The sequence below is a fragment of the Salmo salar genome, chromosome 16, assembly GCF_965601325.2.
Source record: "Salmo salar chromosome 16, fSalSal1, whole genome shotgun sequence".
Classification (NCBI taxonomy): Eukaryota; Metazoa; Chordata; class Actinopteri; order Salmoniformes; family Salmonidae; genus Salmo; species Salmo salar.
The window spans coordinates 74,642,954-74,658,028 of NC_138306.1; the positions used below are offsets into that span (position 1 = coordinate 74,642,954).

General features: G+C 41.3%; 15 non-coding genes across 15 annotated transcripts; all 15 read left to right on the forward strand.

The window, feature by feature from the left end:
- The first annotated feature begins 161 nt into the window (after positions 1 to 161).
- Positions 162 to 244, forward strand: trnal-cag (transfer RNA leucine (anticodon CAG)). Its single transcript has one exon. It is a non-coding gene; the product is annotated as a tRNA-Leu (tRNA).
- A 746-nt stretch (positions 245 to 990) lies between these two features.
- trnal-cag (transfer RNA leucine (anticodon CAG)) lies at positions 991 to 1,073 on the forward strand. Its single transcript has one exon. It is a non-coding gene; the product is annotated as a tRNA-Leu (tRNA).
- Positions 1,074 to 2,332: 1,259 nt separating this feature from the next.
- trnal-cag (transfer RNA leucine (anticodon CAG)) lies at positions 2,333 to 2,415 on the forward strand. Its single transcript has one exon. It is a non-coding gene; the product is annotated as a tRNA-Leu (tRNA).
- A 925-nt stretch (positions 2,416 to 3,340) lies between these two features.
- Positions 3,341 to 3,423, forward strand: trnal-cag (transfer RNA leucine (anticodon CAG)). The gene has a single exon. It is a non-coding gene; the product is annotated as a tRNA-Leu (tRNA).
- A 925-nt stretch (positions 3,424 to 4,348) lies between these two features.
- On the forward strand, positions 4,349 to 4,431 carry trnal-cag (transfer RNA leucine (anticodon CAG)). Its single transcript has one exon. It is a non-coding gene; the product is annotated as a tRNA-Leu (tRNA).
- Positions 4,432 to 5,340: 909 nt separating this feature from the next.
- Positions 5,341 to 5,424, forward strand: trnal-cag (transfer RNA leucine (anticodon CAG)). Its single transcript has one exon. It is a non-coding gene; the product is annotated as a tRNA-Leu (tRNA).
- Positions 5,425 to 6,350: 926 nt separating this feature from the next.
- On the forward strand, positions 6,351 to 6,433 carry trnal-cag (transfer RNA leucine (anticodon CAG)). Its single transcript has one exon. It is a non-coding gene; the product is annotated as a tRNA-Leu (tRNA).
- A 909-nt stretch (positions 6,434 to 7,342) lies between these two features.
- trnal-cag (transfer RNA leucine (anticodon CAG)) lies at positions 7,343 to 7,425 on the forward strand. Its single transcript has one exon. It is a non-coding gene; the product is annotated as a tRNA-Leu (tRNA).
- Positions 7,426 to 8,183: 758 nt separating this feature from the next.
- trnal-cag (transfer RNA leucine (anticodon CAG)) lies at positions 8,184 to 8,266 on the forward strand. The gene has a single exon. It is a non-coding gene; the product is annotated as a tRNA-Leu (tRNA).
- A 909-nt stretch (positions 8,267 to 9,175) lies between these two features.
- trnal-cag (transfer RNA leucine (anticodon CAG)) lies at positions 9,176 to 9,258 on the forward strand. Its single transcript has one exon. It is a non-coding gene; the product is annotated as a tRNA-Leu (tRNA).
- Positions 9,259 to 10,183: 925 nt separating this feature from the next.
- On the forward strand, positions 10,184 to 10,266 carry trnal-cag (transfer RNA leucine (anticodon CAG)). The gene has a single exon. It is a non-coding gene; the product is annotated as a tRNA-Leu (tRNA).
- A 1,259-nt stretch (positions 10,267 to 11,525) lies between these two features.
- trnal-cag (transfer RNA leucine (anticodon CAG)) lies at positions 11,526 to 11,608 on the forward strand. The gene has a single exon. It is a non-coding gene; the product is annotated as a tRNA-Leu (tRNA).
- A 909-nt stretch (positions 11,609 to 12,517) lies between these two features.
- Positions 12,518 to 12,600, forward strand: trnal-cag (transfer RNA leucine (anticodon CAG)). The gene has a single exon. It is a non-coding gene; the product is annotated as a tRNA-Leu (tRNA).
- Positions 12,601 to 13,525: 925 nt separating this feature from the next.
- On the forward strand, positions 13,526 to 13,608 carry trnal-cag (transfer RNA leucine (anticodon CAG)). Its single transcript has one exon. It is a non-coding gene; the product is annotated as a tRNA-Leu (tRNA).
- A 925-nt stretch (positions 13,609 to 14,533) lies between these two features.
- On the forward strand, positions 14,534 to 14,616 carry trnal-cag (transfer RNA leucine (anticodon CAG)). The gene has a single exon. It is a non-coding gene; the product is annotated as a tRNA-Leu (tRNA).
- The last annotated feature ends 459 nt before the right edge of the window (positions 14,617 to 15,075 follow it).

The following is a 15,075-nucleotide window of genomic DNA, read 5'->3' on the forward strand; positions in this document are numbered from 1 at the left end:
TGGTGCAGGCTGAGCGAGAGGAAATTATTAGTAGCCTAGCCTATGTCAATTTCTACTTTTACCCGATAAATTACACTGTATCTCATTTCAAACGCATATGTCCGATTACGAGATCACATAAAACTGAATGAAAGAGAAAGCACAAGTTGAACTTAACGGAAGTCAGGATGGCCGAGCGGTCTAAGGCGCTGCGTTCAGGTCGCAGTCTCCCCTGGAGGCCTGGGTTCGAATCCCACTTCTGACAAGCTTTTAACGCCTGCTTTGTAATAACCAGTTGACAAATAAATGACTTAAGATAATGGAAATAACACAAAGTTAACATGTGTAGTGAATAAGTATTGTATTTTTAACATTCTGCAAAAACAGCTAGTTGATGAGAGGTTGAAAGAGAATTGCAAGAATTTCACAGGCGGGCCACAAAAACAGGCAAATAAAAGGCATCTCGGAACGCACAACTCGTTGGTCGTTGTCATTGGATTGTATTGGCGGGAGGAAAAAAATATTGTCTGCAGGGTAATCGAACTCGCCGCATCTAAAGTCAAGCCACGGGTCACAGGTGAGATCCCTTGTTAAATCTCCCTAAAATAAAACACGTTTGCGTTGAAAATAACCATTAAGCCATTTTGCTAAGATTTCCCCCATTTTGACATGTGGACCTGTTGTCACTCTTACCCTGATGGTTGCTGATACTTCCAGACACTTTTTCGGTCTTATCTGAGGTATTTTATCATTTATATCAGAATGGCCATATTCTGAGGCCACTTTAGCGATCAATCAATGACCATTTACTACGCTTTTTCCATTGAAGGACATATTGAGGATAAATCAATGACTGGAGTTTTTAATTGATGAAAACCAATGACTATTTGATGTTGAAAGTGCAAGTCAGTATTGTGCATTTACTGGTCTTTGTGGTGATCTCAGGAGGCCGTGCCTATTTCTACTTTTACCTAGTACGCTTTATCCCGACACCAAAGCCAGTTGTTCAGAGTCAGGATGGCCGAGCGGTCTAAGGCGCTGCGTTCAGGTCGCAGTCTCCCCTGGAGGCGTGGGTTCGAATCCCACTTCTGACAATCTTTTAACGCCTGCATGTCATACTGCTTTGTAATCACCAGTTGACAAATAAATGACTTAAGATAATGGAAATAACACCTAGTTAACATGTGTAGTGAATAATTAAGAGAATCCTCTCAGGTCCCAGTCTCCCCTGGAGGTGTGGGTTCGAATCCCACTTCTGACAAGCTTTTAACGCCTGCATGTCATACTGCTTTGTAATCACCAGTTGACAAATAAATGACTTAAGATAATGGAATTAACACCTAGTTAACATGTGTAGTGAATAATTAAGAGAATCCTTTCAGATCGCAGTCTCCCCTGGAGGTGTGGGTTCGAATCCCACTTCTGACAAGCTTTTAACGCCTGCATGTCATACTGCTTTGTAATCACCAGTTGACAAATAAATGACTTAAGATAATGGAAATAACACCTAGTTAACATGTGTAGTGAATAATTAAGAGAATCCTCTCAGGTCCCAGTCTCCCCTGGAGGTGTGGGTTCGAATCCCACTTCTGACAAGCTTTTAACGCCTGCATGTCATACTGCTTTGTAATCACCAGTTGACAAATAAATGACTTAAGATAATGGAAATAACACCAAGTTAACATGTGTAGTGAGTAAGTATCGTATTTTTAACATTCTGCAAAAACAGCTAGTTGATGAGAGGTTGAAAGAGAATTGCAAGAATTTCACAGGCGGGCCACAAAAACAGGCAAATAAAAGGCATCTCGGAACGCACAACTCGTTGGTCGTTGTCATTGGATTGTATTGGCGGGAGGAAAAAAATATTGTCTGCAGGGTAATCGAACTCGCCGCATCTAAAGTCAAGCCACGGGTCACAGGTGAGATCCCTTGTTAAATCCCCCCAAAATAAAACACGATTGCGTTGAAAATAACCATTAAGCCATTTTGCTAAGATTTCCCCCATTTTGACATGTGGACCTGTTGTCACTCTTACCCTGATGGTTGCTGATACTTCCAGACACTTTTTCGGTCGTATCTGAGGTATTTTATCATTTATATCAGAATGGCCATATTCTGAGGCCACTTTAGTGCTCAATCAATGACCATTTACTACGCTTTTTCCATTGAAGGACATATTGAGGATAAATCAATGACTGGAGCTTTTAATTGATGAAAACCAATGACTATTTGATGTTGAAAGTGCAAGTCAGTATTGTGCATTTACTGGTCTTTGTGGTGATCTCAGGAGGCCGTGCCTATTTCTACTTTTACCTAGTACGCTTTATCCCGACACCAAAGACAGGTGTGCAGAGTCAGGATGGCCGAGCGGTCTAAGGCGCTGCGTTCAGGTCGCAGTCTCCCCTGGAGGCGTGGGTTCGAATCCCACTTCTGACAAGCTTTTAACGCCTGCATGTCATACTGCTTTGTAATCACCAGTTGACAAATAAATGACTTAAGATAATGGAAATAACGCCTAGTTAACATGTGTATTGAATAATTAAGAGAATCCTTTCAGGTCCCAGTCTCCCCTGGAGGCTTGGGTTCGAATCCCACTTCTGACAAGCTTTTAACTCCTGCATGTCATACTGCTTTGTAATAACCAGTTGACAAATAAATGACTTAAGATAATGGAAATAACACCAAGTTAACATGTGTAGTGAATAAGTATTGTATTTTTAACATTCTCCAAAAACAGCTAGTTGATGAGAGGTTGAAAGAGAATTGCAAGAATTTCACAGGCGGGCCACAAAAACAGGCAAATAAAAGGCATCTCGGAACGCACAACTCGTTGGTCGTTGTCATTGGATTGTATTGGCGGGAGGAAAAAAATATTGTCTGCAGGGTAATCGAACTCGCCGCATCTAAAGTCAAGCCACGGGTCACAGGTGAGATCCCTTGTTAAATCTCCCTAAAATAAAACACGTTTGCGTTGAAAATAACCATTAAGCCATTTTGCTAAGATTTCCCCCATTTTGACATGTGGACCTGTTGTCACTCTTACCCTGATGGTTGCTGATACTTCCAGACACTTTTTCGGTCTTATCTGAGGTATTTTATCATTTATATCAGAATGGCCATATTCTGAGGCCACTTTAGCGATCAATCAATGACCATTTACTACGCTTTTTCCATTGAAGGACATATTGAGGATAAATCAATGACTGGAGTTTTTAATTGATGAAAACCAATGACTATTTGATGTTGAAAGTGCAAGTCAGTATTGTGCATTTACTGGTCTTTGTGGTGATCTCAGGAGGCCGTGCCTATTTCTACTTTTACCTAGTACGCTTTATCCCGACACCAAAGCCAGTTGTTCAGAGTCAGGATGGCCGAGCGGTCTAAGGCGCTGCGTTCAGGTCGCAGTCTCCCCTGGAGGCGTGGGTTCGAATCCCACTTCTGACAATCTTTTAACGCCTGCATGTCATACTGCTTTGTAATCACCAGTTGACAAATAAATGACTTAAGATAATGGAAATAACACCTAGTTAACATGTGTAGTGAATAATTAAGAGAATCCTCTCAGGTCCCAGTCTCCCCTGGAGGTGTGGGTTCGAATCCCACTTCTGACAAGCTTTTAACGCTTGCATGTCATACTGCTTTGTAATCACCAGTTGACAAATAAATGACTTAAGATAATGGAAATAACACCAAGTTAACATGTGTAGTGAGTAAGTATCGTATTTTTAACATTCTGCAAAAACAGCTAGTTGATGAGAGGTTGAAAGAGAATTGCAAGAATTTCACAGGCGGGCCACAAAAACAGGCAAATAAAAGGCATCTCGGAACGCACAACTCGTTGGTCGTTGTCATTGGATTGTATTGGCGGGAGGAAAAAAATATTGTCTGCAGGGTAATCGAACTCGCCGCATCTAAAGTCAAGCCACGGGTCACAGGTGAGATCCCTTGTTAAATCCCCCCAAAATAAAACACGATTGCGTTGAAAATAACCATTAAGCCATTTTGCTAAGATTTCCCCCATTTTGACATGTGGACCTGTTGTCACTCTTACCCTGATGGTTGCTGATACTTCCAGACACTTTTTCGGTCTTATCTGAGGTATTTTATCATTTATATCAGAATGGCCATATTCTGAGGCCACTTTAGCGCTCAATCAATGACCATTTACTACGCTTTTTCCATTGAAGGACATATTGAGGATAAATCAATGACTGGAGCTTTTAATTGATGAAAACCAATGACTATTTGATGTTGAAAGTGCAAGTCAGTATTGTGCATTTACTGGTCTTTGTGGTGATCTCAGGAGGCCGTGCCTATTTCTACTTTTACCTAGTACGCTTTATCCCGACACCAAAGCCAGTTGTTCAGAGTCAGGATGGCCGAGCGGTCTAAGGCGCTGCGTTCAGGTCGCAGTCTCCCCTGGAGGCGTGGGTTCGAATCCCACTTCTGACAAGCTTTTAACGCTTTGTAATCACCAGTTGACAAATAAATGACTTAAGATAATGGAAATAACACCTAGTTAACATGTGTAGTGAATAATTAAGAGAATCCTTTCAGGTCCCAGTCTCCCCTGGAGGCTTGGGTTCGAATCCCACTTCTGACAAGCTTTTAACGCCTGCATGTCATACTGCTTTGTAATAACCAGTTGACAAATAAATGACTTAAGATAATGGAAATAACACCAAGTTAACATGTGTAGTGAATAACTATCGTATTTTTAACATTCTGCAAAAACAGCTAGTTGATGAGAGGTTGAAAGAGAATTGCAAGAATTTCACAGGCGGGCCACAAAAACAGGCAAATAAAAGGCATCTCGGAACGCACAACTCGTTGGTCGTTGTCATTGGATTGTATTGGCGGGAGGAAAAAAATATTGTCTGCAGGGTAATCGAACTCGCCGCATCTAAAGTCAAGCCACGGGTCACAGGTGAGATCCCTTGTTAAATCCCCCTAAAATAAAACACGATTGCGTTGAAAATAACCATTAAGCCATTTTGCTAAGATTTCCCCCATTTTGACATGTGGACCTGTTGTCACTCTTACCCTGATGGTTGCTGATACTTCCAGACACTTTTTCGGTCTTATCTGAGGTATTTTATCATTTATATCAGAATGGCCATATTCTGAGGCCACTTTAGCGCTCAATCAATGACCATTTACTACGCTTTTTCCATTGAAGGACATATTGAGGATAAATCAATGACTGGAGTTTTTAATTGATGAAAACCAATGACTATTTGATGTTGAAAGTGCAAGTCAGTATTGTGCATTTACTGGTCTTTGTGGTGATCTCAGGAGGCCGTGCCTATTTCTACTTTTACCTAGTACGCTTTATCCCGACACCAAAGCCAGTTGTTCAGAGTCAGGATGGCCGAGCGGTCTAAGGCGCTGCGTTCAGGTCGCAGTCTCCCCTGGAGGCGTGGGGTTCGAATCCCACTTCTGACAAGCCTTTTAACGCCTGCATGTCATACTGCTTTGTAATCACCAGTTGACAAATAAATGACTTAAGATAATGGAAATAACACCTAGTTAACATGTGTAGTGAATAATTAAGAGAATCCTTTCAGGTCCCAGTCTCCCCTGGAGGCTTGGGTTCGAATCCCACTTCTGACAAGCTTTTAACACCTGCATGTCATACTGCTTTCTAATAACCAGTTGACAAATAAATGACTTAAGATAATGGAAATAACACCAAGTTAACATTTGTAGTGAATAAGTATCGTATTTTTAACATTCTGCAAAAACAGCTAGTTGATGAGAGGTTGAAAGAGAATTGCAAGAATTTCACAGGCGGGCCACAAAAACAGGCAAATAAAAGGCATCTCGGAACGCACAACTCGTTGGTCGTTGTCATTGGATTGTATTGGCGGGAGGAAAAAAATATTGTCTGCAGGGTAATCGAACTCGCCGCATCTAAAGTCAAGCCACGGGTCACAGGTGAGATCCCTTGTTAAATCCCCCCAAAATAAAACACGATTGCGTTGAAAATAACCATTAAGCCATTTTGCTAAGATTTCCCCCATTTTGACATGTGGACCTGTTGTCACTCTTACCCTGATGGTTGCTGATACTTCCAGACACTTTTTCGGTCTTATCTGAGGTATTTTATCATTTATATCAGAATGGCCATATTCTGAGGCCACTTTAGCGCTCAATCAATGACCATTTACTACGCTTTTTCCATTGAAGGACATATTGAGGATAAATCAATGACTGGAGTTTTTAATTGATAAAAACCAATGACTATTTGATGTTGAAAGTGCAAGTCAGTATTGTGCATTTACTGGTCTTTGTGGTGATCTCAGGAGGCCGTGCCTATTTCTACTTTTACCTAGTACGCTTTATCCCGACACCAAAGCCAGTTGTTCAGAGTCAGGATGGCCGAGCGGTTTAAGGCGCTGCGTTCAGGTCGCAGTCTCCCCTGGAGGCGTGGGTTCGAATCCCACTTCTGACAAGCTTTTAACGCTTTGTAATCACCAGTTGACAAATAAATGACTTAAGATAATGGAAATAACACCTAGTTAACATGTGTAGTGAATAATTAAGAGAATCCTTTCAGGTCCCAGTCTCCCCTGGAGGCTTGGGTTCGAATCCCACTTCTGACAAGCTTTTAACGCCTGCATGTCATACTGCTTTGTAATAACCAGTTGACAAATAAATGACTTAAGATAATGGAAATAACACCAAGTTAACATGTGTAGTGAATAAGTATCGTATTTTTAACATTCTGCAAAAACAGCTAGTTGATGAGAGGTTGAAAGAGAATTGCAAGAATTTCACAGGCGGGCCAGAAAAACAGGCAAATAAAAGGCTTCTCGGAACGCACAACTCGTTGGTCGTTGTCATTGGATTGTATTGGCGGGAGGAAAAAAATATTGTATGCAGGGTAATCGAACTCGCCGCATCTAAAGTCAAGCCACGGGTCACAGGTGAGATCCCTTGTTAAATCCCCCCAAAATAAAACACGATTGCGTTGAAAATAACCATTAAGCCATTTTGCTAAGATTTCCCCCATTTTGACATGTGGACCTGTTGTCACTCTTACCCTGATGGTTGCTGATACTTCCAGACACTTTTTCGGTCTTATCTGAGGTATTTTATCATTTATATCAGAATGGCCATATTCTGAGGCCACTTTAGCGCTCAATCAATGACCATTTACTACGCTTTTTCCATTGAAGGACATATTGAGGATAAATCAATGACTGGAGTTTTTAATTGATAAAAACCAATGACTATTTGATGTTGAAAGTGCAAGTCAGTATTGTGCATTTACTGGTCTTTGTGGTGATCTCAGGAGGCCGTGCCTATTTCTACTTTTACCTAGTACGCTTTATGCCGACACCAAAGCTAGTTGTTCAGAGTCAGGATGGCCGAGCGGTCTAAGGCGCTGCGTTCAGGTCGCAGTCTCCCCTGGAGGCGTGGGTTCGAATCCCACTTCTGACAAGCCTTTAACGCCTGCATGTCATACTGCTTTGTAATCACCAGTTGACAAATAAATGACTTAAGATAATGGAAATAACACCAAGTTAACATGTGTAGTGAATAAGTATCGTATTTTTAACATTCTGCAAAAACAGCTAGTTGATGAGAGGTTGAAAGAGAATTGCAAGAATTTCACAGGCGGGCCACAAAAAAAGGCAAATAAAAGGCATCTCGGAACGCACAACTCGTTGGTCGTTGTCATTGGATTGTATTGGCGGGAGGAAAAAAATATTGTCTGCAGGGTAATCGAACTCGCCGCATCTAAAGTCAAGCCACGGGTCACAGGTGAGATCCCTTGTTAATTCCCCCCAAAATAAAACACGATTGCGTTGAAAATAACCATTAAGCCATTTTGCTAAGATTTCCCCCATTTTGACATGTGGACCTGTTGTCACTCTTACCCTGATGGTTGCTGATACTTCCAGACACTTTTTCGGTCTTATCTGAGGTATTTTATCATTTATATCAGAATGGCCATATTCTGAGGCCACTTTAGCGCTCAATCAATGACCATTTACTACGCTTTTTCCATTGAAGGACATATTGAGGATAAATCAATGACTGGAGTTTTTAATTGATGAAAACCAATGACTATTTGATGTTGAAAGTGCAAGTCAGTATTGTGCATTTACTGGTCTTTGTGGTGATCTCAGGAGGCCGTGCCTATTTCTACTTTTACCTAGTACGCTTTATCCCGACACCAAAGCCAGTTTTTCAGAGTTAGGATGGCCGAGCGGTTTAAGGCGCTGCGTTCAGGTCGCAGTCTCCCCTGGAGGCGTGGGTTCGAATCCCACTTCTGACAAGCTTTTAACGCTTTGTAATCACCAGTTGACAAATAAATGACTTAAGATAATGGAAATAACACCTAGTTAACATGTGTAGTGAATAATTAAGAGAATCCTTTCAGGTCCCAGTCTCCCCTGGAGGCTTGGGTTCGAATCCCACTTCTGACAAGCTTTTAACGCCTGCATGTCATACTGCTTTGTAATAACCAGTTGACAAATAAATGACTTAAGATAATGGAAATAACACCAAGTTAACATGTGTAGTGAATAACTATCGTATTTTTAACATTCTGCAAAAACAGCTAGTTGATGAGAGGTTGAAAGAGAATTGCAAGAATTTCACAGGCGGGCCACAAAAACAGGCAAATAAAAGGCTTCTCGGAACGCACAACTCGTTGGTCGTTGTCATTGGATTGTATTGGCGGGAGGAAAAAAATATTGTCTGCAGGGTAATCGAACTCGCCGCATCTAAAGTCAAGCCACGGGTCACAGGTGAGATCCCTTGTTAAATCCCCCCAAAATAAAACACGATTGCGTTGAAAATAACCATTAAGCCATTTTGCTAAGATTTCCCCCATTTTGACATGTGGACCTGTTGTCACTCTTACCCTGATGGTTGCTGATACTTCCAGACACTTTTTAGGTCTTATCTGAGGTATTTTATCATTTATATCAGAATGGCCATATTCTGAGGCCACTTTAGCGCTCAATCAATGACCATTTACTACGCTTTTTCCATTGAAGGACATATTGAGGATAAATCAATGACTGGAGTTTTTAATTGATAAAAACCAATGACTATTTGATGTTGAAAGTGCAAGTCAGTATTGTGCATTTACTGGTCTTTGTGGTGATCTCAGGAGGCCGTGCCTATTTCTACTTTTACCTAGTACGCTTTATCCCGACACCAAAGCCAGTTGTTCAGAGTCAGGATGGCCGAGCGGTTTAAGGCGCTGCGTTCAGGTCGCAGTCTCCCCTGGAGGCGTGGGTTCGAATCCCACTTCTGACAAGCTTTTAACGCCTGCATGTCATACTGCTTTGTAATCACCAGTTGACAAATAAATGACTTAAGATAATGGAAATAACACCTAGTTAACATGTGTAGTGAATAATTAAGAGAATCCTTTCAGGTCCCAGTCTCCCCTGGAGGCTTGGGTTCGAATCCCACTTCTGACAAGCTTTTAACGCCTGCATGTCATACTGCTTTGTAATAACCAGTTGACAAATAAATGACTTAAGATAATGGAAATAACACCAAGTTAACATGTGTAGTGAATAAGTATCGTATTTTTAACATTCTGCAAAAACAGCTAGTTGATGAGAGGTTGAAAGAGAATTGCAAGAATTTCACAGGCGGGCCACAAAAACAGGCAAATAAAAGGCATCTCGGAACGCACAACTCGTTGGTCGTTGTCATTGGATTGTATTGGCGGGAGGAAAAAAATATTGTCTGCAGGGTAATCGAACTCGCCGCATCTAAAGTCAAGCCACGGGTCACAGGTGAGATCCCTTGTTAAATCCCCCCAAAATAAAACACGATTGCGTTGAAAATAACCATTAAGCCATTTTGCTAAGATTTCCCCCATTTTGACATGTGGACCTGTTGTCACTCTTACCCTGATGGTTGCTGATACTTCCAGACACTTTTTCGGTCTTATCTGAGGTATTTTATCATTTATATCAGAATGGCCATATTCTGAGGCCACTTTAGCGCTCAATCAATGACCATTTACTACGCTTTTTCCATTGAAGGACATATTGAGGATAAATCAATGACTGGAGTTTTTAATTGATGAAAACCAATGACTATTTGATGTTGAAAGTGCAAGTCAGTATTGTGCATTTACTGGTCTTTGTGGTGATCTCAGGAGGCCGTGCCTATTTCTACTTTTACCTAGTACGCTTTATCCCGACACCAAAGCCAGTTGTTCAGAGTCAGGATGGCCGAGCGGTCTAAGGCGCTGCGTTCAGGTCGCAGTCTCCCCTGGAGGCGTGGGTTGGAATCCCACTTCTGACAATCTTTTAACGCCTGCATGTCATACTGCTTTGTAATCACCAGTTGACAAATAAATGACTTAAGATAATGGAAATAACACCTAGTTAACATGTGTAGTGAATAATTAAGAGAATCCTCTCAGGTCCCAGTCTCCCCTGGAGGTGTGGGTTCGAATCCCACTTCTGACAAGCTTTTAACGCCTGCATGTCATACTGCTTTGTAATCACCAGTTGACAAATAAATGACTTAAGATAATGGAATTAACACCTAGTTAACATGTGTAGTGAATAATTAAGAGAATCCTTTCAGATCGCAGTCTCCCCTGGAGGTGTGGGTTCGAATCCCACTTCTGACAAGCTTTTAACGCCTGCATGTCATACTGCTTTGTAATCACCAGTTGACAAATAAATGACTTAAGATAATGGAAATAACACCTAGTTAACATGTGTAGTGAATAATTAAGAGAATCCTTTCAGGTCCCAGTCTCCCCTGGAGGCTTGGGTTCGAATCCCACTTCTGACAAGCTTTTAACACCTGCATGTCATACTGCTTTCTAATAACCAGTTGACAAATAAATGACTTAAGATAATGGAAATAACACCAAGTTAACATGTGTAGTGAATAAGTATCGTATTTTTAACATTCTGCAAAAACAGCTAGTTGATGAGAGGTTGAAAGAGAATTGCAAGAATTTCACAGGCGGGCCACAAAAACAGGCAAATAAAAGGCATCTCGGAACGCACAACTCGTTGGTCGTTGTCATTGGATTGTATTGGCGGGAGGAAAAAAATATTGTCTGCAGGGTAATCGAACTCGCCGCATCTAAAGTCAAGCCACGGGTCACAGGTGAGATCCCTTGTTAAATCCCCCCAAAATAAAACACGATTGCGTTGAAAATAACCATTAAGCCATTTTGCTAAGATTTCCCCCATTTTGACATGTGGACCTGTTGTCACTCTTACCCTGATGGTTGCTGATACTTCCAGACACTTTTTCGGTCTTATCTGAGGTATTTTATCATTTATATCAGAATGGCCATATTCTGAGGCCACTTTAGCGCTCAATCAATGACCATTTACTACGCTTTTTCCATTGAAGGACATATTGAGGATAAATCAATGACTGGAGTTTTTAATTGATAAAAACCAATGACTATTTGATGTTGAAAGTGCAAGTCAGTATTGTGCATTTACTGGTCTTTGTGGTGATCTCAGGAGGCCGTGCCTATTTCTACTTTTACCTAGTACGCTTTATCCCGACACCAAAGCCAGTTGTTCAGAGTCAGGATGGCCGAGCGGTTTAAGGCGCTGCGTTCAGGTCGCAGTCTCCCCTGGAGGCGTGGGTTCGAATCCCACTTCTGACAAGCTTTTAACGCTTTGTAATCACCAGTTGACAAATAAATGACTTAAGATAATGGAAATAACACCTAGTTAACATGTGTAGTGAATAATTAAGAGAATCCTTTCAGGTCCCAGTCTCCCCTGGAGGCTTGGGTTCGAATCCCACTTCTGACAAGCTTTTAACGCCTGCATGTCATACTGCTTTGTAATAACCAGTTGACAAATAAATGACTTAAGATAATGGAAATAACACCAAGTTAACATGTGTAGTGAATAACTATCGTATTTTTAACATTCTGCAAAAACAGCTAGTTGATGAGAGGTTGAAAGAGAATTGCAAGAATTTCACAGGCGGGCCAGAAAAACAGGCAAATAAAAGGCTTCTCGGAACGCACAACTCGTTGGTCGTTGTCATTGGATTGTATTGGCGGGAGGAAAAAAATATTGTATGCAGGGTAATCGAACTCGCCGCATCTAAAGTCAAGCCACGGGTCACAGGTGAGATCCCTTGTTAAATCCCCCCAAAATAAAACACGATTGCGTTGAAAATAACCATTAAGCCATTTTGCTAAGATTTCCCCCATTTTGACATGTGGACCTGTTGTCACTCTTACCCTGATGGTTGCTGATACTTCCAGACACTTTTTCGGTCTTATCTGAGGTATTTTATCATTTATATCAGAATGGCCATATTCTGAGGCCACTTTAGCGCTCAATCAATGACCATTTACTACGCTTTTTCCATTGAAGGACATATTGAGGATAAATCAATGACTGGAGTTTTTAATTGATAAAAACCAATGACTATTTGATGTTGAAAGTGCAAGTCAGTATTGTGCATTTACTGGTCTTTGTGGTGATCTCAGGAGGCCGTGCCTATTTCTACTTTTACCTAGTACGCTTTATGCCGACACCAAAGCTAGTTGTTCAGAGTCAGGATGGCCGAGCGGTCTAAGGCGCTGCGTTCAGGTCGCAGTCTCCCCTGGAGGCGTGGGTTCGAATCCCACTTCTGACAAGCTTTTAACGCCTGCATGTCATACTGCTTTGTAATCACCAGTTGACAAATAAATGACTTAAGATAATGGAAATAACACCTAGTTAACATGTGTAGTGAATAATTAAGAGAATCCTTTCAGGTCCCAGTCTCCCCTGGAGGCTTGGGTTCGAATCCCACTTCTGACAAGCTTTTAACGCCTGCATGTCATACTGCTTTGTAATAACCAGTTGACAAATAAATGACTTAAGATAATGGAAATAACACCAAGTTAACATGTGTAGTGAATAACTATCGTATTTTTAACATTCTGCAAAAACAGCTAGTTGATGAGAGGTTGAAAGAGAATTGCAAGAATTTCACAGGCGGGCCACAAAAACAGGCAAATAAAAGGCTTCTCGGAACGCACAACTCGTTGGTCGTTGTCATTGGATTGTATTGGCGGGAGGAAAAAAATATTGTCTGCAGGGTAATCGAACTCGCCGCATCTAAAGTCAAGCCACGGGTCACAGGTGAGATCCCTTGTTAAATCCCCCCAAAATAAAACACGATTGCGTTGAAAATAACCATTAAGCCATTTTGCTAAGATTTCCCCCATTTTGACATGTGGACCTGTTGTCACTCTTACCCTGATGGTTGCTGATACTTCCAGACACTTTTTCGGTCTTATCTGAGGTATTTTATCATTTATATCAGAATGGCCATATTCTGAGGCCACTTTAGCGCTCAATCAATGACCATTTACTACGCTTTTTCCATTGAAGGACATATTGAGGATAAATCAATGACTGGAGTTTTTAATTGATAAAAACCAATGACTATTTGATGTTGAAAGTGCAAGTCAGTATTGTGCATTTACTGGTCTTTGTGGTGATCTCAGGAGGCCGTGCCTATTTCTACTTTTACCTAGTACGCTTTATCCCGACACCAAAGCCAGTTGTTCAGAGTCAGGATGGCCGAGCGGTCTAAGGCGCTGCGTTCAGGTCGCAGTCTCCCCTGGAGGCGTGGGTTCGAATCCCACTTCTGACAAGCTTTTAACGCCTGCATGTCATACTGCTTTGTAATCACCAGTTGACAAATAAATGACTTAAGATAATGGAAATAACACCTAGTTAACATGTGTAGTGAATAATTAAGAGAATCCTTTCAGGTCCCAGTCTCCCCTGGAGGCTTGGGTTCGAATCCCACTTCTGACAAGCTTTTAACGCCTGCATGTCATACTGCTTTGTAATAACCAGTTGACAAATAAATGACTTAAGATAATGGAAATAACACCAAGTTAACATGTGTAGTGAATAACTATCGTATTTTTAACATTCTGCAAAAACAGCTAGTTGATGAGAGGTTGAAAGAGAATTGCAAGAATTTCACAGGCGGGCCACAAAAACAGGCAAATAAAAGGCTTCTCGGAACGCACAACTCGTTGGTCGTTGTCATTGGATTGTATTGGCGGGAGGAAAAAAATATTGTCTGCAGGGTAATCGAACTCGCCGCATCTAAAGTCAAGCCACGGGTCACAGGTGAGATCCCTTGTTAAATCCCCCCAAAATAAAACACGATTGCGTTGAAAATAACCATTAAGCCATTTTGCTAAGATTTCCCCCATTTTGACATGTGGACCTGTTGTCACTCTTACCCTGATGGTTGCTGATACTTCCAGACACTTTTTCGGTCTTATCTGAGGTATTTTATCATTTATATCAGAATGGCCATATTCTGAGGCCACTTTAGCGCTCAATCAATGACCATTTACTACGCTTTTTCCATTGAAGGACATATTGAGGATAAATCAATGACTGGAGTTTTTAATTGATAAAAACCAATGACTATTTGATGTTGAAAGTGCAAGTCAGTATTGTGCATTTACTGGTCTTTGTGGTGATCTCAGGAGGCCGTGCCTATTTCTACTTTTACCTAGTACGCTTTATCCCGACACCAAAGCCAGTTGTTCAGAGTCAGGATGGCCGAGCGGTCTAAGGCGCTGCGTTCAGGTCGCAGTCTCCCCTGGAGGCGTGGGTTCGAATCCCACTTCTGACAAGCTTTTAACGCCTGCATGTCATACTGCTTTGTAATCACCAGTTGACAAATAAATGACTTAAGATAATGGAAATAACACCTAGTTAACATGTGTAGTGAATAATTAAGAGAATCCTTTCAGGTCCCAGTCTCCCCTGGAGGCTTGGGTTCGAATCCCACTTCTGACAAGCTTTTAACGCCTGCATGTCATACTGCTTTGTAATAACCAGTTGACAAATAAATGACTTAAGATAATGGAAATAACACCAAGTTAACATGTGTAGTGAATAAGTATCGTATTTTTAACATTCTGCAAAAACAGCTAGTTGATGAGAGGTTGAAAGAGAATTGCAAGAATTTCACAGGCGGGCCACAAAAAAAGGCAAATAAAAGGCATCTCGGAACGCACAACTCGTTGGTCGTTGTCATTGGATTGTATTGGCGGGAGGAAAAAAATATTGTCTGCAGGGTAATCGAACT